The 22,258-nt window shown below is 40.0% G+C and overlaps 1 protein-coding gene across 2 annotated transcripts in view; it reads left to right on the plus strand.

Moving 5' to 3' along the window:
• Positions 1-9,987: 9,987 nt before the first annotated feature.
• LOC123725165 (leucine-rich repeat-containing protein 4C-like) overlaps positions 9,988-22,258 on the plus strand; it is a 52,029-nt gene continuing 39,758 nt past the window's right edge. The window contains exon 1 of one of the 2 annotated variants that reach the window (XM_045689589.1): positions 9,988-11,211. The gene's annotated coding sequence lies outside the window, so the exon portion shown is untranslated. The remainder of the gene's footprint in view (positions 11,212-22,258) is intronic. The other variant, XM_045689590.1, reaches the window with a different exon arrangement.

Below are 22,258 nucleotides of genomic sequence, written 5' to 3' on the forward strand. Positions count from 1 at the left end.
GTCACGGTCGTCGTAAGGAGTGGACCCAAAATGCAGCGGATATATTGATCATCTTCTTATTTATTAAAGAGAAGAAACACTTAAACAAAACAAACGACGAAAACAGTCCCGTAAGGTGCATAGACTATACAGGAAACAACCACCCACAAAACACAAGAGAAAACTAACCCAACTAAATATGGCCTCCAATTAGAGGCAACGACAACCGGCTACCTCTAATTGGAGGTCCTACCAAAACCCCAACATAGAAATAGAAAAACTAGATAAACACATAGAAATATAAAATGTAGAACATAAACCAAAAAACCCGAACCACACAAAACAAACACCCCCTACCACGCCCTGACCAAACTACAATAACAAATAACCCCTTTTACTGGTCAGGACGTGACAATACTATTGTTTGACAAACCTGTTTGTAAGGTTTAAAATGATATCAACCTCAATCGTTTATAATTTCTAGTGATGAAGACATGGATGTCTGATGGTGGGGTGGAGTATGCAAAATGGGTCGACTTTTAGCACCTCTATCTCCTAAATGTTTTGGTATTCAGGTCCAAAAATATACTTTCTGATCACTTCTACCATGGGCAAATATATATTGAACATTTGGTGGAAATCAAAAGGAGTGCAGTCAAAATGTGATCGAAACCAATGGAATGACCCTGTACTAGTTGTGATTACTGTGCAACACTGCCTGTCTCTACACTGTAATTACACTGCCTTTGTACCTGCCAGGTAAATACTCAAGTATTAGGGACATTTGTTAGTTAAAGTTGGACTCCTCTATGTTTTAATAGTGAACAGCTAAGAGTTTTATCAGATCATGTTTCCCATCACTCCAAGCTGAGTAATGACTGTGAAGAGTACTGTCCATCAACCAGTACTCTGAACTCTACCTTAATTCATTGACTTCTGACTTAAAATGAAGGTAGCTTGAAACGTTGTCATTTAGCAGTGTTGAAAGGCCACTTCAATGAGAAATGAGTCATCATTGTTTACAGTTATTCACCCAGAAGCTTTCAATAAAAAAAAGCCTGGAAGCGTGCAACTGCCAAATTGTGAAGCATGTGTTTTGGAGTGAGACAGAGTTTTTTTTGGTCAGGTTCATAATTTTAACTTAAAGATGGAATCCGCATTTGAGGAAACAGCAGCATGTCCGCCCCGGCGCCTTTGTTCGAGTTTTTGTTTTGATGATGTAACGGAGGAGAAACGGAGGAGAGGAACGTGATAAGCATGGTTACATATTCTGCTGTTCTATCGAGCGTGCAGTGATGTCCGAGGGGGAAAACTGTTTGTTGTCACAGTAACTTATTTGTTGTTGTAATATCCCACCAAATAAGGATTGTAGCTGTAAGCAGCTATTATATGTAGTCAAATATGAACAGATTTAACTGCAGTAAGCTATTCATTTTACAGTAAGCAAACCCAGCAACAGCAGTTAACATTTCTTATTCATGTGTCAAACAGAGGTTTTCTAACAAATCCTTTGACACAGCCGAAGAGCAGCGCACCCTGACACTAGCCCTGACACTAGCCCTGACACTAGTCCTGACACTAGCCCTGACACTAGTCCTGACACTAGCCCACTAGCCCTGACATTAGCCCACTATCCCTGACACTAGCCCTGACATTAGCCCACTAGCCCTGACACTAGCCCATTAGCCCTGCCACTAACCCTGACATTAGACCACTAGTCCTGACCTTAGCCCACTAGCCCTGACATTAGCCCATTTTCCCTGACACTAGCCCTGACAGTAGCCCACTAGCCCCGACATTAGCCCACTAGCCCTGACACTAGCCCACTAGCCGTGCCACTAGCCCACTAGCCCTGACACTAGCCCACTAGCCTGGACACTAGCCCACTAGCCCTGCCACTAGCCCATTAGCCCTGATATTAGTCCACTAGCCCTGATATTAGTCCACTAGCCCTGATATTAGCCCACTAGTCCTGATACTAGCCCACTAGCCCTGATATTAGCCCACTAGCCCTGACACTAGCCCTTTCGTTAGCCCACTAGCCCTGACACTAGCCCACTAGCCCTGACATTAGTCCACTTGCCCTGACACTAGCCCTGACACTAGCCCACTAGCCCGGACACTAGCCCCCCTGACACTAGCCCTGCCACTAGCCAAATAGCCCTGACATTAGCCCACTAGCCCTGACATTAGCCCACTAGCCCTGACACTAGCCCACTAGCCCTGCCACTAACCCTGACATTAGCCCACTAGTCCTGACACTAGCCAACTAGTCCTGATACTAGCCCACTAGCCCTGACACTAGCCCTGACATTAGCCCACTAGCCCTGACACTAGCCCTGACATTAGCCCACTAGCCCTGACACTAGCCCTGACATTAGCCCACTAGCCATGACATTAGCCCACTAGCCCTGACATTAGCCCACTAGCCCTGACATTAGCTCACTAGCCCTGACACTAGCCCTGACATTAGCCCATTAGTTCTAACCTTATCCCACTAGCCCTGAGATTAGCCCACTACACCTGACACTAGTCCTGACCTTAGCACACTAGCCCTGACCTTAGCCCACTACCCCTGACACTAGTCCTGACCTTAGCACACTAGCCATGACCTTAGCCCACTAGCCCTGACACTAGCTCACTAGCCCTGACACTAACCCACTAGCCTTGACATTAGCCCACTAGCCCTGAGACTAGCCCAACCTATCCACAGCATGGTTCTCTCCACACCGTTTGCATGAATTTTGTTTAATTCATTTTATACTTTTATTTAGCCAGGGAGTCTTACCCATCAGCTAACTGAATAATATGAGCTCCACCTTTCCAGCTTGAAAATGTACTTCATTATCATAAGAGCCAAGCGAGTGGCATCCGTCCATTTTGGGCATTAGTGGCATCAGTCCATATAACAAGATAATGGTATGGGTGGAGATGTGAGGTATGAAGCCAAATATATGATCTCTCTGCAAATAGGCAGAAATGAATGGATGATAGTCTAGATATTGAAACTACAGCTTTATAACACAAGTTGCATTATTCCCTGGAGTATATGTGAACAGTTGTGTTCCTCGGCAAGAATCTATTGGAATCAATAAGACCAGATTCAAGGCCAAATGTTAAAACTGTATCTAAAAATACAGTCTCAAAGAGAAAGCCAACTGTATGAACGGTGTTGGTTATTAACACCGACTGTTTCAATGTGCTTTTTGTGCTACACCAACTATAAGACTTCACATCCCTCTAGTGCTTCTGTGCCGGCCTTCTTGTTGATTTCATGATTTTGTGCTGATCCGCGTATTGATTGGCTGGTCCCGGGAGCAGCAGAGGCAGGCAGGTTGGTGGGCGCGTGGGCGTTTTATGATCTGTCCTCATCCTCTTTCCATCCTGTAAAGTGCTTAACAACAATCAATCTTTACTCCGCTCTTCAGAGATAGTGTTGGCTGTGAGGGCTGGTATTGATCAGCAAAGTCTCCAGGTAATCTTTACTCAAAATACAAACTTCACCTTTTCCCTGACTGAGGAGAAAGCAATGTAAAAAGAGCTGCATAACAGTCGGATGCAATAATATGTGTAACGTTGAGAATATGTACAAGACCTTCATATTCTACCACTGTCTCTGGTTAGGTCCGCTTAGTGGAGTATCAGACCTCGACCACCTGTAAGAGTCATGGCCTGAATCATCACTCTACCAGCCATAAGTAACGCTATCAACAGAGTGTTAGGCCTTCAAGGTGAAATGCTGATTTCAGTTCAGTAGTGAGATGACCTTTCTTTGTTCCCTCCCTTTGTTTTCCTCTCCTCTGTGTTGAATAAAGGTCAAAGTTCAGTTCAGTAGTGAGATGACCTTTCTTTGTTCCCTCCCTTTGTTTTCCTCTCCTCTGTGTTGAATAAAGGTCAAAGTTCAGTTCAGTAGTGAGATGACCTTTCTTTGTTCCCTCCCTTTGTTTTCCTCTCCTCTGTGTTGAATAAAGGTCAAAGTTCAGTTCAGTAGTGAGGTGACCTTTCTTTGTTCCGTACCTTTGTTTTCCCCTCCTCTGTGATGAAGAGAGGTCAAAGAACAGAGATCGTTGCTAGATGAAACCTGACAGACAGGACGAGTCCATTCCGGGTTCAGGAAGGCCTTGGGGTGACAGCCACTGACAGACGTTGGGATAAGTATCAGGTCTAACGGAGACCTGCTTTTCTTCTGTTTGACATCCTTCACCAAACTCACAGGAATACTGAGGTCATCCTGTAACTTGACATCCTTCACCAAACTCACAGGAACGCTGAGGTCATCCTGTAACTTGACATCCTTCACCAAACTCACAGGAACGCTGAGGTCATCCTGTAACTTGACATCCTTCACCAAACTGACAGGAATGCTGAGGTCATCCTGTAACTTGTCATCCTCCACCAAACTGACAGGAACACTGAGGTCATCCTATAACTTGTCATCCTCCACCAAACTGACAGGAACACTGAGGTCATCCTATAACTTCCCTCCTCTGTCATCACGGCCCTGAAGCATGATCACTCATCTTCACCGCTCTCTTGTTTGATTTTGCATGCAGCAAGTTCAAGTAGGATGGCAATGGAATGAAACTGGAGGAACTTAGCTAGAGGTGGGCGAAACATGCCAACCCAAATCACAGAAGTAGTACAACTCATAGTGTACAACAGGGAGAGCCGCTCTTCTTCTTCTCTCTCTTCATGTTTATGCTAATGAGCCTCATTACCATGCTTTGTAGAAATCTGGGGCTGTACTGGAAGTCATGTGATCAGCACTCAGTACAGTTTTTGGAGGTCATTCAAATCCAATGGGGATCCAGTGCAATTAATCAAAATAATGTATTCGGGGAAAACAACGCAGTAGGACAGCAAAGTTCACCGTCGATGGGAGGCGGAGTGAATTTGACGGCGCGCCAGGTATCCATATTGGCATGGAGACAGAGGGAGTTTTGGATAATTCTTCATGTACATTGTTTGACTTCTCCTTGCCTATCCCAGAGAGGCCAAGAGAAGAGTAAAACAATTCAGATGCTGGAATACTTAATCTTAAAGAGTATTTTCATGTTGTCGGGATATTGCCTGTGTGTTGAAGAGTGAAGTGATTGAGTTGAAAATATGTAGAAAGCACAGGATGTTGGGTCATTGAATGAGGGCCTGGGGTGTCTTTGTGAGTTACAGCGGCTGTCATGTAGTCTGGCTGACACGAGCTCTCAAAGTCTTCTTGCTGTGTCGTCACGTGGGTCGGGCGTCAGTCAGGCTAGATGTCATGAAGCTTAGTGCAAATGATGATAAGGATTATGTTTAGGAATAACAAGTAAATTATAAGGATTCTGTTTAGGAATAACAAGTAAATGATGATAAGGATTCTGTTTAGGAATAACAAGTAAATGATGATAAGGATTCTGTTTAGGAATAACAAGCAAATGATAAGGATTCTTTTTAGGAATAACAAGTAAACGATAAGGATTCTGTTTAGGAATGACAAGTAAATGATGATAAGGATTCTGTTTAGGAGTAACAAGTAAATGATGATAAGGATTCTGTTTAGGATTAACAGGCAAATGAGAGCTATTTAACCTTTTTTTTACTGATATGCTCAAGAAAGACGCAAGCTCAGGGATGACACATGCTCAATGATGACAAGGTGCTTTACATACAATATGTGAGTTTTGTATAGGACAAGGGCCTCACAACCTGAAGTATCGGTGTGTTCAGTGGAAAAGGAAAAAAGGAGAGTGAATAAGTGTCTACCCATCAAGTCAGTTCAATTCCTACTTAATTGCCAATAAGTAATGTTTGATTTAAAAAAGATATCCTCTATTAAGGCCACAGCTGAAATGGTAAAGTAAATGAAAGGGTAAATATGCTATTATGTTTCTACCTTTATACTAAGGCTGTAAAACGACTAAAACATCTTGAGTTAATTGCATGATTTGCTGTGATTATCGGGATTAATCTCAAATTCAGAATTTGCTCAAATTGAGCTGTAATTTTAAGATTTTTTTATATAGAAAAAGCATTAAAAGAATATTGACGTCTTGATTTTGTCCAAACTCAAGTAACGGTTTGCAAAATGTGGTAAATTGATAAAGCATCCTTTCTTTAACTTCAATGTCAACTTGTTTTGATAATGCTTTGTTGTTTTTACCTGTAATGAGTATGTACTGTATTTTGGATGTTTCAGTCTATTCTGAATGCTTTCAGACAATGTGACGAATCACATTAAAGAAAAAAATTGTGCACTAAAATGACAAAAAGTGAATTTCAATGAACTGATGAACTCTTGACAGCCGTACGTTATACACATCTGGTCAATGGATTCAACTGCTTTGTCCTGTACTCATGGACTTCGCTTAACAGTTTTTCTGGTATCTTTCTGGGTTTTGCATCCTTTCAAACCACTAAATTGTTTAAAACCACCACAAACGCCGACAGAAATAGGCATCGCCCTACTTCGGGGACATGGAGGCGCAGACACTCTCCACATTACCTGGGAAATGGTAATAGCGCCGCATCGCTCCTCCCTCCTAAGAGAATTTAGCCCAGATGTGACAGGCATACTCTGCAGTTGTGTTGAAAGGCTCGGGTTCGTCTTCTGCTGGGACTCAGGGAAAGGAGTTGATGCCGACTCAGCCTTTAGTCTCTGCATGGGCCTCATCTTATGGATCTCTTATGTTGGGGGTGGCCACTTAATATTCAATCAAGGCTGGGAGAACAAGTGCATTGGGGGTAGCCATCTTAATAATTGAAGGACAGCCTTGGTACAGTAGCTATGGAAAATCCTTGGAAGTTTTTTTTTCTGGCTCTTGAAGTTTGTCCCAGAAAGCTGTGAGACTTGTTTTTTCAAGACAGCTGATCCCAAACTCCCTATAGGCAGACATAGAAAGAGATGAAGGAGGAAGAAACAGACAATGCAGTGTGACAGTGCAGGGGCTGTGGGCCAAACTGAAGGAGATTAACCAACGGAAGGCACCTTTCCTCAGGGATTTGTTAACACTTTAACTTGCCGCTTTCCTCCGTGTCCTTCAATTTATTTGGCAGTTTACTGCTTCAGGTATTTCAAGATTCTGAAAATTACATTTGGCTAACTACCAGGAAGTTTGTAAAGACAGGCTGAGTGGGCGGGGAGCTTATATTCATGAGCTCGCCTTGACTGACAGCTCTTTGAAACGCCTATTTCAAGCAACTTGGATGCAGTGAGCAGTGTTACAGTTAAATCATTTCAAGCTAATTTGGTGAAACACAAAGCAACTCAAACAACATTGAAATTGCATCAATGATATCAATTTTTTTTAAATTCATCTCCCGTTTGGCATGTCTCTTGTGGTGCAGTTCACAGCACCACTGACTGATGTGTTGACTTGACAACTGCGTCTGCGTTTTGAATGACCCATCGCCCCCTTTTGTTCCACGCTGGCTGAAGACCTAGCTAGCCAGCAACATGCTAACACCAGACGCAGCTGAAAGGGGTGACATATAATATTTTGCCAGAGATAAATAGTGTAAACTTTGAATTATATTTGCTGACACCCTACACTAAAATGTAGGAACCAGTAGAGTTGCTATCTATCCATATATACCACGCCCCTGTGCAGCACGCCTTCTCCGAAGTTGGTTACAAGGCAGAACTTATTTACATTAGGTAAGAGAATCACGTTACCATTGGTGTATTAAAATGAGCGTTAAGGTGATGTCACCTTGTCCCCTTAATAATGAATCCAAGTGTTTGACATTGGGGAGGGAACCAGTAACTTTATAATCAAACTTGATCAATGTAGAAGCAACAGTCATTTTTCATACTTTGGTCATCATACTTTGATCTGTTTTCATCAAAATATCATCAATTTCCTGAAAAACATGATTTTGGCTGTTTTAAACATGGTCATGATGTAACAGGCTTGTCATAGCATCGCATGAACCACAGTTAATGAGGAACTGACGAAGCAGTTCCCCAAAATAAAAAGGTTAGTTGCTTGATGCCACGATGTGACCTAGAACACATTCCCATTTGGGTCCCAAACGAACGAAAACCTATAACGTCTTTATAGAGCGTTCATAATGTCTTCATAAGCGCTACACAGATTATTTATAAATACTTTATAAGCAGTCACTGCAGTCATTAATGTGGGTTCTTTGGCACCCTAGCATGGATTTTTCCAAGACCCGTAAAGCCTCATTAAAGCCTTATTAAACGTTTTTTTGGTTTAAAATAGGAGCCAATTATTTAATGTTGGCTGTCATGTCAGGTGGAATTTCTGTGATGTTTAATTTGACCAAGTAACTAAATCAATGGAAGTATTCGGAGCAAAACAGTTGACATGGAAGTAGATTGTATTTTTATTACAGTGTTCTACTACAGTACTTAGATGTATTCAGAAGAATACTTGCTGCAACTAATCACTTTTACAACGTCACATTTTATCCATCCCTCCCTTCAACCATCCCACTGATAGTTTTAGATGTATTTTCGGCTCTCAAAGACATCTCTCCGAATTTAAATTCATGTTTCATCAAAGCCTGCATAAAATGCTGATTATAGAAAATATATCAAAATGAATCCGCCGTGTCTGAAGATGAAAGTGTTCTAATCTTTCATGGTTATGTGACCATTACGTCATTAATGTGACTTCCTTTATAAAAAATGTTTTACATTAAAGGAAAGTATATACAGTTACGATCACCTCAACATTGTTCTAAACGGTTCTTTCCGGGCAGGTGTAGTGTAATCTAATGTAATACAATACTTTGTGAAATTAAATAGTGTTGGTTTGTGTGCTAGTTTTCAGCTTTGCCTTGTAAGTTACTACTGAATCTAACCATTTAAACCGGTTTAAACCGGTTTAAATGATCAGTAAGGATCAGTAAGGCAAAGAAGGAAACATAATAATACACTATGGTGCTTTAAGACTTTCCCTCTGTGTTGCTGTTATTCCCATAACTAGGCCTTCTGTAAGATTACCAGCCCTTTCATGTATTTTAATCTAACCATCTAACCATGAGCCCTGCATCAAATCAAATCAAATCAATTTCCATGTATTTACATAGCCTGATATCTCAAAGTGAAACAAAACCCAAACAGCGATTACAAAAGCCAAAACGTCTCTTTTGGCTGTCGGTGATCACCCCTGGCCAAGATGTTCAAATGTTCATAAATATAGCCTATATTACACAAAACACTAAAAGCAAAGCACAAGCATATATCATTCGACTTCTAGGCTTCGACTGGCTGCGCCTAAAACAGTCGCTGTCCACTGTCTTGCGGGCTGAATTTCGAAATTCAGATTCTGTCGCTGTTCTTTTCAGTCGGTGCTGAATCGCCTGAACGCGTGTGCGTGTGCCCGCGCCTGCGCCTGTTTGTCTATGTGTTTGTGTCAGGTTACGATGATACATTTTCACTGCAACGATGAGCACCAAATGGTTTCTAGTAACAATGTAGGGCTGTTTTATATGTTGAATGGCATGTGGCCTAGACCAGAGCATTACATGTATTCTAAGTATGGCTCTGGCCTCTACTAGATCAACTCAACGCTACACAATACATCCAGCCACACAGCCTACTGTCATTGCCGTCTCATTTCTATGAAGCTTCTCACAAAGTGCCACTTGCCTGAGGTCACACCGGAATCGGACGTCCTGTTACATGCTCAGACATCCTTGTAAGTCACTGAAAATGCAATGACCTATAATGTAAAAGGTGCAGATGCAGGTGATTTAAAGACTACCGAAGTGTATCATTTTGATTAGGCAGGACACCCTGTGAAATGACTGATTATTGTCAATAGTTGAATTGAGAGGAGCAAACGCCTGTAGGTGGCAACCCTGCCTCATCAAGTTAACACACACACACACACACACACACACACACACACACACACACACACACACACACACACACACACACACACACACACACACACACACACACACACACACACACACACACACCATTCCCTCTGGCCTTTATGTGTTAATGCTATTGATCAGTCAATAATGAATGAGTTCAGAGAGATGTAACCCAAATGGAAGATCGGTAGAATGAGACGGTGGATTGTTGGTGAATACTAGAGAGGTTGCAGTCTATAGCCTACCGCACACACGGCAGTAGTATTCAGCGTGTAGCAGATTTTTACATCGCTGAGCTCGGACCATGCAGTCTAATGAATTCCTCCCTATTCCAGCCATGGACTGCAGCAAGCGCAAGAGCGGTTAGAACACAGTGGCTCCCCGGTGGATATGTAACACACGGAATATTGATGGTGCTGATATTACACGGATCCCACAAATCCCCCTGACAACGCAAAAATTATTATCAATAGTTACGCTTATGTTAAATAGGTAGCCTACCGGACTGCATCCAAAACCAGCTTCTGGTGGATATTTAGTCATTACAGAGCGCATATAGGCTACATTCCGCGCGCTCATATGCCATTGGTTTGCGTATTAGGCTCTGCGTTATTTCCCAGGGAATCAAGTTGATGGATTGGCTATGGATGCATTTGGTGGTTGTTGGACGAATCTGGATCAGAACCTTCGAATAAGAATGTCTGCGTCCTTTTGAGACATGTATGTACACACCTCGACTGCATCCATGCATATACTTATATCTGTGTTTGATTTTACGCTTGCTACATCGATCATGTTCGGGAATATTGCCTGGACATGTGACCCTTTATGGTAACTGACATTATACCTTTGCAAATCCTCCAGTAGGCTATCAGAGAACTGCACCAATAAGGGATGAACATCAATCGAAATGTGGATAGTTCATTTCAATCTCGGTTTATGGCATTAACTGTGTGCGCTCAAGAATAATGTCACTGAGAAATCCTATATAGGGCACCACGTTCAGTTCCACAGGAAAGGGCTATATGTAGAAATAGCCCCAGACTTATCGCTCTCTCACAAACTCGGCAGCATTTCCCCCAATCGGAATACAAAGTCAAAAGCTACCGGCACCCCGCGGGTTTTCTCCACTGTGGCCACAGGAATGGTGGATTCATCCCAATTTCATGCACCTCTTTTTGATCATTTGTAATTTTTTTTATTGCGTTCGAGGTTCGTTTTCTTACGTTTTTGATTCTGCTGCTGCCGATGTAGACTACGTGTGGTTGCCTCGAATCCTTTCACATGGGTGAGAATTGTGCATCAGTCTTACAGCCAATCCAATTGGATACCTTGGCCCTGGTGTGTTAGATTTTTTTGCTTGATTTTGAGCACAATCTCATATCTTCGAGAAAATGCGTAAGTATGTTTTATTTGATATATTCACCTCTTATATCTGCATTAAGTTAGGCACTTTAATCTTTCTTATCCATCTCGGCGACTCTACACGACAGAGTGGTCATTTGGGTGTTCAACACGACACCGTTTTCCGCTATAGACTAATGTCGCTATAATGTCGCTTTAGGCTACATGTACAATAGATAATGTTAATTCAAATTTTTTTACAGACATAATTAAACCATGTGAAGCTCTCTCGCGCGCGCGCGCTTGCGTGTGTGTATATGTGCATGCGTGTTTAAGAGAGAGAGAGAGAGAGAGAGAGAGAGGGGGGGGAGGGAGGGAGAGAGAGAGTCCGAAGGATACATAGTAAGTGGTTAGATAAATATATACGTAATAATAGGCTTTATTTATTTAATGATGGGGGTATGGCCTAGACCGTTTGGTGAGACAGTGTGTTTAGGTAGATTCGGGATTCTGTAAATCCCTGTATAGCCATTATACCAATGTTGCTAGAATACGTCATATGGTCATTCATATTCAGCTCAGGTGTGGTTCGTCATGCCGCTTAGTAATGACACATTTTCAGCACCGGGGCCACCAGATTGACTCACCAAATTCTTCAGGTGAGTTCTACAATAGGGTTTCTTAGATTTGGGATGTTTTGAGTAATATTTCTCAATTGACTAGGCCCCCCAGTTACCTTTTAACCACTAACTCTGTATGTATCCGTGCATGTTAAATCCACCGTGATATTTATGACGTTCAAAGCAATTGACTGGAGCGGAGTGTCAGCCCACATGAGACTGCTTGTGTCTCAACCCCAGTGGTCTTCCGGTGGCACAGCTGCTAATGGAATGTGATGGAGGTGCATTAGTGTTGATTTCACCCAATCGGATTCCCGAGCACTGTTGACCAGAAGGAGCATGACGTCCAACCAGGAGTTATGTCATTTGGTGCTGATTCAGATTCTAAATAGTGGGTGTTATATTATAGCAGCGGTGCCTCAACGGGGCGTCACGCTTGGGTGAGTTAATACAGTTACGTGTTGATGGGAGCTGTCCATTGGAAGGTGGTGCTGGAAATTCTACCCGCGTTAGGCTACTGGAGGGCGGTACCTTGTTAGGCCTCCTATATAGATTTACACGAGCATGAAAGCATATTACCCAGAACATGAAAGCACATTTCTTTAGATAGTAATACTGTGTTCATGTACGTTTCTCCATTATAAATAACCATTAACCTGTAGGCCATGCTCATTAGCAGGTTTTAAGCAACTGTGCATTGAGAAAACATGAATGTTTCAATTGGCATGCACTTTAATTTCAACGGTTTCTCACTGTAAACATTGGTTCTTCAGAACACTCATTCAAATATGCATGAAGTATATTATCTCTTCACATGTTGTTGCATATTCACCATTTGCCAACAGACCAGCAGCTCAAGAAGAATGATATTTACTTTTTGGCTTACGCTGGAAATTGGAAACCCCTATCATGTTTTGCCAAAGGCACACATTACCTTAAATCCCATTTATATTTCTTTCAATAATGGCATGTCTGCTATATGCGTAATATACCACTTTAAATTAGTCATGTTTAACTAATCACTATGATGTAAGCTGTTTGGTCTTCTGCTTGAATTACTTCAACCTGAAACTGACTGTTACTATGCCATAGCACTGAATATGTTTAGCAGTGCAAATCATGGAAGCAGATTGCACTCATGGTGTGAAGTGACACGTCTGTTGGGTCCTGTGAGCATGGAATCAATACAATGTTACATTTCACAGCCTAATGCCTTGATTTATCGACTTAGATCACAGTCTCAGACTCTCACTGACTTCTGGCCTAAAGCATCTTCAAATATATGAAGTATCAAGGTCTGGCTTGAATGACTTGCCAAGAGTTTGGTTTGGATGACATAGAAGTTCATATAAATGTTGTGTGATGTTCTCATATCTCAAAAGCGTTCTCATGTCGAGCTGGTATTCCACACCGTCTGTGGTCTAGATCACATGATATTCATTTAGAGAAATGTCCAAGCCTCAATCCTATATGAGTCAGAAAGATTAATACCATCTAATAACGTGGTGCCAATCTTCCCCATTCATTTGTTATTGAAAGGATGAACTTTCTCTTAAAGGTCATTCATAAACATCGGGCTAACATCAGTGTCCTCCAGTGGAGGCTTGTGAAGATCTTGGTCAGCATTGTTCAGTGGAAAATACTGTAGATTACAATGGGGGGGGGGGTAAATTCACACTGGGGGGGCTGTGTCAGAATGTAACTATTACCTACAGTTTACTAAAGGTATTTTTACAGTATTGTATTAACAATACTGCATGCTGTTTAGAAAAATATATGCACTAAGTACAATATGACCATGCTATGTCTCATTCATACTGAGGAGTTTAACTAAGAGGAAGTAGACACATGGGCCTCCACTGCCTCATACTTCTACTGTAGTCCATACACTGCCTCATACTTCTACTGTAGTCAATACACTGCCTCATACTTCTACTGTAGTTCATACACTGCCTCATACTTCAAATGTAGTCGATACACTGCCTCATACTTCAAATGTAGTTGATACAGTGCCTCATACTTCTACTGTAGTTGACACATTGCCTCTTACTTCTACTGTAGTACATACACTGCCTCATATTCTACTGTAGTTGATACATTGACTCATACTTCTACTGTAGTTTATACACTGCCTCATACTTCCACTGTAGTTGATACACTGCCTCATATTCTACTGTAGTCGATACACTGCCTCATACTTCTACTGTAGTCCATACACTACCTCATACTTTTACTGTAGTTGATACACTGCCTCATATTCTACTGTAGTCCATACACTACCTCGTACTTTTACTGTAGTTGATACACTGCCTCATATTCTACTGTAGTTTATACACTGCCTCATACTTCTACTGTAGTTGATACACTGCCTCATATTCTACTGTAGTTGATACATTGCCTCTTACTTCTACTGTAGTCGATGCATTGCCTCATGCTTCTACTATAGTCGATATACTGCCTCATACTTCTACTGTAGTCGAAACACTGTCTCATACTTCTACTGTAGTCCATACCTTTGAGATAATTTATTTTGTTTTGTTTTCACTTCATTTTAACATTCTGTCATAAAAAAATTTCATTCATTCTGTCCTTAACTTCTTCGGGATCGGTATCCATTCCACAGGGCGGTTGAGCTAACGTAGGCTAATGCGATTAGCATAAGGTTGTAAGTAACAAGAACATTTCCTAAGACATAGACATATCTGATAATGGCAGAAAGCTTAAATTCTTGTTAATCTAACTGCACTGTCCAATATACAGTAGTATTACAGTGAAAGAATACCATGTTATTATTTAAGGAGAGTGCACAATTTTCAACATGAAAAGTTATTAATAAACAAACTAGGCACATTTGGGCAGTCTTGATACAACATTTTGAAAATAATTGCAATGGTTCATTGGATCAGTCTAACACGTTGCACATACACTGCTGCCATCTAGTGACCAAAATCTAAATTGCACCTGGGCTGGAATAATACATTATGGCCTTTCTCTTGAATTTCAAAGATGATGGTACAACAAAAATACAAAAGAATGTTTGGTTTTCTCTTTGCATTATCTTTCACCAGATCAATTGTGTTATATCCTCCTACATCCCTTTCACATTTCCACAAACTTCAAAGTGTTGCCTTTCAAATGGTACCACAAATATGCATATCCTTGCTTCAGGGCCTGCAATACAGGCAGTTAGATTTGGGTATGTTATTTTAGGCGAAAATTGAAAAAAAGGGGCATATCCTTTTTTAATGTTAAAGAACTATTTTCCCTATCTCAAGAGGTTAAATAAAAATGACTATAGTAAGTGCCTATTAAGTGCCAAATATAGTAACAGGGTTGACCGTAACAGAGTTGACGATTTCATCTTAAATTAGCCATAAATCCCCTTGTGACAGGGTGAATGGAAGCTTGTAATAGGGCTGCTGTGTTATGTCTGAGTAATAGGGATGCTGTGTTATGTCTGAGTAATAGGGCTGCTGTGTTATGTCTGAGTAATAAGGCTGCTGTGTTATGCTCGACCCATTCAGTTTTCCACCAGAAAATGGTGCTCACCAGGTTTTACACTATGATTTGATTATTAGATGTTCAATATTTCTCGGGAAAAAATATTTAAAAAGGAATAGTTTCACCATATTAAAATGAGAGTTCAGTTTACAGAACAGGGTTGACTTTAAAAATAAGGGCTGGGTTGTTGTTTTTTACCTTAAAATGAATCACTAATCATATGAAATACAGTGAGCTCCAAAACTATTGGGACAGACACACATTTGTTGTTGTTTTGGCTCTGTACTCCACCACTTTGGATGATACAATATGACACAATATATGCTAACATCCCCTGTTATTGTAATGGTGAGAGGTTAGCATGTCTTGGTGGATATGATATAAAATACTAACATCCCCTGTTATTGTAATGCTGAGAGGTTAGCATGTCTTGGGGTATGATATAAAATACTAACCTCCCCTGTAATTGTAATGGTGAGAGGTTAGCATGTCTTGGTGGATATGATATAAAATACTAACCTCCCCTGTAATTGTAATGGTGAGAGGTTAGCATGTCTTGGTGGATATGATATAAAATACTAACATCCCCTGTTATTGTAATGGTGAGAGGGTAGCATGTCTTGGTGGATATGATATAAAATACTAACCTCCCCTGTAATTGTAATGGTGAGAGGTTAGCATGTCTTGGTGGATATGATATAAAATACTAACATCCCCTGTTATTGTAATGGTGAGAGGTTAGCATGTCTTGGGGATATGATATAAAATACTAACCTCCCCTGTTATTGTAATGGTGAGAGGTTAGCATGTCTTGGGGTATGATATAAAATACTAACCTCCCCTGTAATTGTAATGGTGAGAGGTTAGCATGTCTTGGTGGATATGATATAAAATACTAACCTCCCCTGTAATTGTAATGGTGAGAGGTTGGCATGTCTTGGTGGATATGACATAAAATACTAACCTCCCCTGTAATTGTAATGGTGAGAGGTTGGCATGTCTTGGTGGATATGACATAAAATACTAACCTCCCCTGTAATTGTAATGGTGAGAGGTTAGCATGTCTTGGTGGATATGATATAAAATACTAACATCCCCTGTTATTGTAATGGTGAGAGGTTAGCATGTCTTGGTGGATATGATATAAAATACTAACATCCCCTGTTATTGTAATGGTGAGAGGTTAGCATGTCTTGGTGGATATGATATAAAATACTAACCTCCCCTGTAATTGTAATGGTGAGAGGTTAGCATGTCTTGGTGGATATGACATAAAATACTAACCTCCCCTGTTATTGTAATGGTGAGAGGTTGGCATGTCTTGAGGGCATGATATTTGTGCCTCTAACTTTCTCACTTATCATTATTCACGATTCATTCAGGATTATCCGTAATCATAGTAGCATCCACAATAATGTTGAAGTCTTTAGAAACATGTTATATTCTTATTTACAATAAATGTGACTCCAAAATGACACAATACATTATTTAACTTTCATTTCTATTGGGCACAACATTTTCTGAAACACAACCAAAACAAACAGCAAATGCATCCAACAAGTTTGTGGAGTCACAAGCTTGATGTAGTCAGTCCATGCTAGGAATATGGGAACACATTCAACATTTTTGACTACTTAAATACACATATAAGTGAATCCCAATACTTTTAGTCCCCTAAAATGGGGGGACTATGTACATAAAGTGCTGTAATTTCAAAACGGTTCACCTGATATGGATGAAAATACCCTCAAATGAAAGCTGACAGTTTGCACTTTAACCTCATAGTCATTGTTTCATTTCAAATCCAAAGTGCTGGAGTACAGAGACAAAACAACACAAAAAATGTTACGGTCCTAATACTTTTGAAGCTCACTGTAAACAATAATCTTCGGAAATTACTTTATCAAAGCAACAAAATAACTAGACTTTACAATGATGGTAAAAACTGGGAGATATGTTATGGTTAAGTAGGTTCCAATCTTTCTGGAAGTTACAGAGGGTGCATGGAGGGACATTTCAAATGCAGAATTTTGCCACATTAGCAAGTCTTTATTCATATAAAAAAGTCTGATTTATTAAATTCTCCATGTGGTGATTATTAAAGGGCACTTAATTGAATATCACAGGCTTTTCAAATTCAATATTGGTGCGCAATTTCTACTTAAAATATCAAAGGGACGCAAAGGGCACTCATTTAGTGGAACGACCCAGTAGAGAAAGTGCCCATGGTTCCATCTTGCTCGAATAAAAGATCATAATTTTTTTGGAGCGTGTCAATCCTGCAACAATCAGCCCACTAACATTGTCCATCCAGTGCATGTCCGGAATACAAGGTATCTTATCTGCCCCCTACAATTTGACGGGGCATAATATTGACAATCTTTCTAAATTAATAATGTATATTCATCTTATAAATATGGTGCATATGTTGATATAGCCATGGATGGTTACAGTATATGAGCCTTGCTGTCAGACAGCCACTGTTAGGCTCCTTTAAAGTGAAAACAATCACTGCTGATTTTCATTGTTCCCCTCTAATAAGGAACAGATTTAGACCTGGGACACCAGGACACTAGGTGAGTGCAATTCATTATCAGCTAGATAAGACAACCAGCAGGACATCGGACCTCCAGGCTCGGATTTAAATACCTTTGTCTTAGATATGAACCTTTGGTGACTATATTGACTAGCCTTTTTAAACCACACTGGAATGCTGCAGTATTCCGTGGTGTAACCAGGCTAGCAATTGACATGCATCACTTAAATGTCTCCCAACTCTGCTTCCAGTAGGCAGCTGCTGCCTGCTTCCATTGAGTGTTATACGACTGCAAGCCGAGGAAATAAAATGTTCATGAATGTTCATTTCTGACTGTCTTGGACTTTTGTCAATGGCAAAAATGCTGATCCATTTCTTCAGATCATTATCTTTCCTGTTGTACTCGTACTGTACAGGATTGATGTTCAATAATGTTTCAGTTGAGGGATCTACTGAAGAAGAATTCCACAGGGAGACAAATTCTACAGTGTGTGTGTGCGTGAGTGTGTGTCTGTGCATGTTTATGAGTGTCTGTGTATCTGTGTGTGTCTGTTTGTCTGTGTCCCTCCTTTCTAGTAAACAACGATCTCCCTCACTTTGTGTCTCCTGCTCAAACCCTAATCAGCCGTTCTGTCCTTCTGAAGTGGGGCTTCCCCAATATCACAGAGCACTGACCCTGGTTTAACATCCATAACATCCTGCCCACCCAGCCTTGGTGGATGGTTACTGAACCACCCTCCCCCTGATGAAACATGTGTTTGTGTCTGGTCTGGAGACAGCTAGCCACATCTCGATGAAGTTGACTGCTTGTGAATGAGTCTGACCAACGTATCAGCCAGCCAGACCGGTGGAACTCTTCTCAGTATTCCAGCCACTGTGGCAGTCAGGATCGTCAGGGTTCCGTGCTCCTGAAAGAGGATTATTCAGCCAGTTCCGTAGCCTGTCACTCTGCAATCCTGACATTTAAATCAAAGTTAGCATGCTAAACGTGAAGAAGCCAGGCCTGTCCCGTTGTCTGTGATGTTAGCTTTCTGTCTAATGTGGATTAAGCTTTACAGACGGCTTCTTATCCCAGAGAGGGACACAGTTCAGAGGGTTGTTGACAAGGACCGGAAAATACTATGGTAACACTTTACGTAGAACCAACAGGTAGACTGTATGTCAAAATGCGTTGAGACTTTTCATAAGGAACGTAGTATATGAACCAGGATATAGAATGAGACTTTTCACAGGAACGTAGTATATGAACCAGGATATAGAATAAGACTTTTCATAAGGAACGTAGTATATGAACCAGGATATAGAATAAGACTTTTCATAAGGAACGTAGTATATGAACCAGGATATAGAATAAGACTTTTCATAAGGAACGTAGTATATGAACCAGGATATAGAATAAGACTTTTCACAAGGAACGTAGTATATGAACCAGGATATAGAATAAGACTTTTCATAAGGAACGTAGTATATGAACCAGGATATAGAATAAGACTTTTCATAAGGAACGTAGTATATGAACCAGGATATAGAATAAGACTTTTCATAAGGAACGTAGTATATGAACCAGGATATAGAATAAGACTTTTCATAAGGAACGTAGTATATGAACCAGGATATAGAATGAGACTTTTCACAGGAACGTAGTATATGAACCAGGATATAGAATAAGACTTTTCATAAGGAACGTAGTATATGAACCAGGATATAGAATAAGACTTTTCATAAGGAACGTAGTATATGAACCAGGATATAGAATAAGACTTTTCATAAGGAACGTAGTATATGAACCAGGATATAGAATAAGACTTTTCATAAGGAACGTAGTATATGAACCAGGATATAGAATAAGACTTTTCATAAGGAACGTAGTATATGAACCAGGATATAGAATAAGACTTTTCATAAGGAACGTAGTATATGAACCAGGATATAGAATAAGACTTTTCATAAGGAACGTAGTATATGAACCAGGATATAGAATAAGACTTTTCACAAGGAACGTAGTATATGAACCAGGATATAGAATAAGACTTTTCATAAGGAACGTAGTATATGAACCAGGATATAGAATAAGACTTTTCACAAGGAACGTAGTATATGAACCAGGATATAGAATAAGACTTTTCATAAGGAACGTAGTATATGAACCAGGATATAGAATAAGACTTTTCATAAGGAACGTAGTATATGAACCAGGATATAGAATAAGACTTTTCACAAGGAACGTAGTATATGAACCAGGATATAGAATAAGACTTTTCAAAAGGAACGTAGTATATGAACCAGGATATAGAATAAGACTTTTCATAAGGAACGTAGTATATGAACCAGGATATAGAATAAGACTTTTCATAAGGAACGTAGTATATGAACCAGGATATAGAATGAGACTTTTCATAAGGAACGTAGTATATGAACCAGGATATAGAATAAGACTTTTCATAAGGAATGTAGTATATGAACCAGGATATAGAATAAGACTTTTCACAGGAACGTAGTATATGAACCAGGATATAGAATAAGACTTTTCAAAAGGAACGTAGTATATGAACCAGGATATAGAATAAGACTTTTCATAAGGAACGTAGTATATGAACCAGGATATAGAATAAGACTTTTCATAAGGAACGTAGTATATGAACCAGGATATAGAATAAGACTTTTCATAAGGAACGTAGTATATGAACCAGGATATAGAATATGACTTTTCATAAGGAACGTAGTATATGAACCAGGATATAGAATAAGACTTTTCATAAGGAACGTAGTATATGAACCAGGATATAGAATAAGACTTTTCATAAGGAACGTAGTATATGAACCAGGATATAGAATAAGACTTTTCATAAGGAACGTAGTATATGAACCAGGATATAGAATAAGACTTTTCATAAGGAACGTAGTATATGAACCAGGATATAGAATAAGACTTTTCACAAGGAACGTAGTATATGAACCAGGATATAGAATAAGACTTTTCATAAGGAACGTAGTATATGAACCAGGATATAGAATAAGACTTTTCATAAGGAACGTAGTATATGAACCAGGATATAGAATAAGACTTTTCATAAGGAACGTAGTATATGAACCAGGATATAGAATAAGACTTTTCATAAGGAACGTAGTATATGAACCAGGATATAGAATAAGACTTTTCACAAGGAACTTAGTATATGAACCAGGATATAGAAAAAGACTTTTCATAAGTAATGTAGTGTATGAACAAGGATATAGAATAAGACTTTTCATAAGGAACGTAGTATATGAACCAGGATATAGAATAAGACTTTTCATAAGGAACATAGTATATGAACCAGGATATAGAATGAGACTTTTCATAAGGAACATAGTATATGAACCAGGATATAGAATGAGACTTTTCATAAGGAACGTAGTATATGAACCAGGATATAGAATGAGACTTTTCACAGGAATGTAGTATATGAACCAGCATATAGAATGAGACTTTTCACAGGAATGTAGTATATGAACCAGGATATAGAATGCAAGCGTGTTTTGCGTCAGAACTGCCCCACGCCTCAAACCATTGATGTTTATTTTTGAGATTCTGGGAAAGTCTAGGTCATAGAAACACTGAACTTCCTCCTCTCTCTCACTGATTCCGTGGATGGAATCTCAAGGGCTCATCTAATGAGTGCGTTCCAAAAACACAGAGTCTACAGGACGCAGGCCTAAGGAGTTTAGAAGATCATCATATCATATTGATGTGCTTCCTGATACTTCAAACATTTCTCTAATTACTGCAAACATCTGATGTCCTGCGCAGACCTGTGCAGAATGTGTGCATCTGAAACACACCCATTCACTTTGTCACTGCAGGTATAGAATCTTCCTCTGTATGGCAGAGCTTTGACCAATAGAGTGTAGCTACAGTGTAAACCAACCACCCACCAACAAGCCCTGGTTGGCACCTTTCTGCCTACCTATTCACACTCCTACACATGACAGAATCCAACAGTGCTCCAGATAAAATACAGGTATTTCAGTAGAAGATGCCTCTGATAAAATACAGGTATTTCAGTAGAAGATGCCTCTGATAAAATACAGGTATTTCAGTAGAAGATGCCTCTGATAAAATACAGGTATTTCAGTAGAAGATGCCTCTGATAAAATACAGCTATTTCAGTAGAAGATGCCTCTGATAAAATACAGCTATTTCAGTAGAAGATGCCTCTGATAAAATACAGCTATTTCAGTAGAAGATGCCTCTGCTTTAAAACTGCTAATGCTAAAGAGCTCCAAAAGGCTTTGCCACGAAGCGTCTGCATATCTCATCTGTTAATATCCGTAGGAAGCCTTTGAACACACTCCTTCTTACCAGGAAAATCCTTTAAAATTCATAGTAATAACTAAAGCGATGATAGATTGTCATATTGATGGAGAAAGATGATTTTCATTCACTCAGTCCTTCTTTTTCACA

This window comes from Salmo salar, chromosome ssa11, assembly GCF_905237065.1.
Source record: "Salmo salar chromosome ssa11, Ssal_v3.1, whole genome shotgun sequence".
In the NCBI taxonomy this organism is placed as follows: domain Eukaryota; kingdom Metazoa; phylum Chordata; class Actinopteri; order Salmoniformes; family Salmonidae; genus Salmo; species Salmo salar.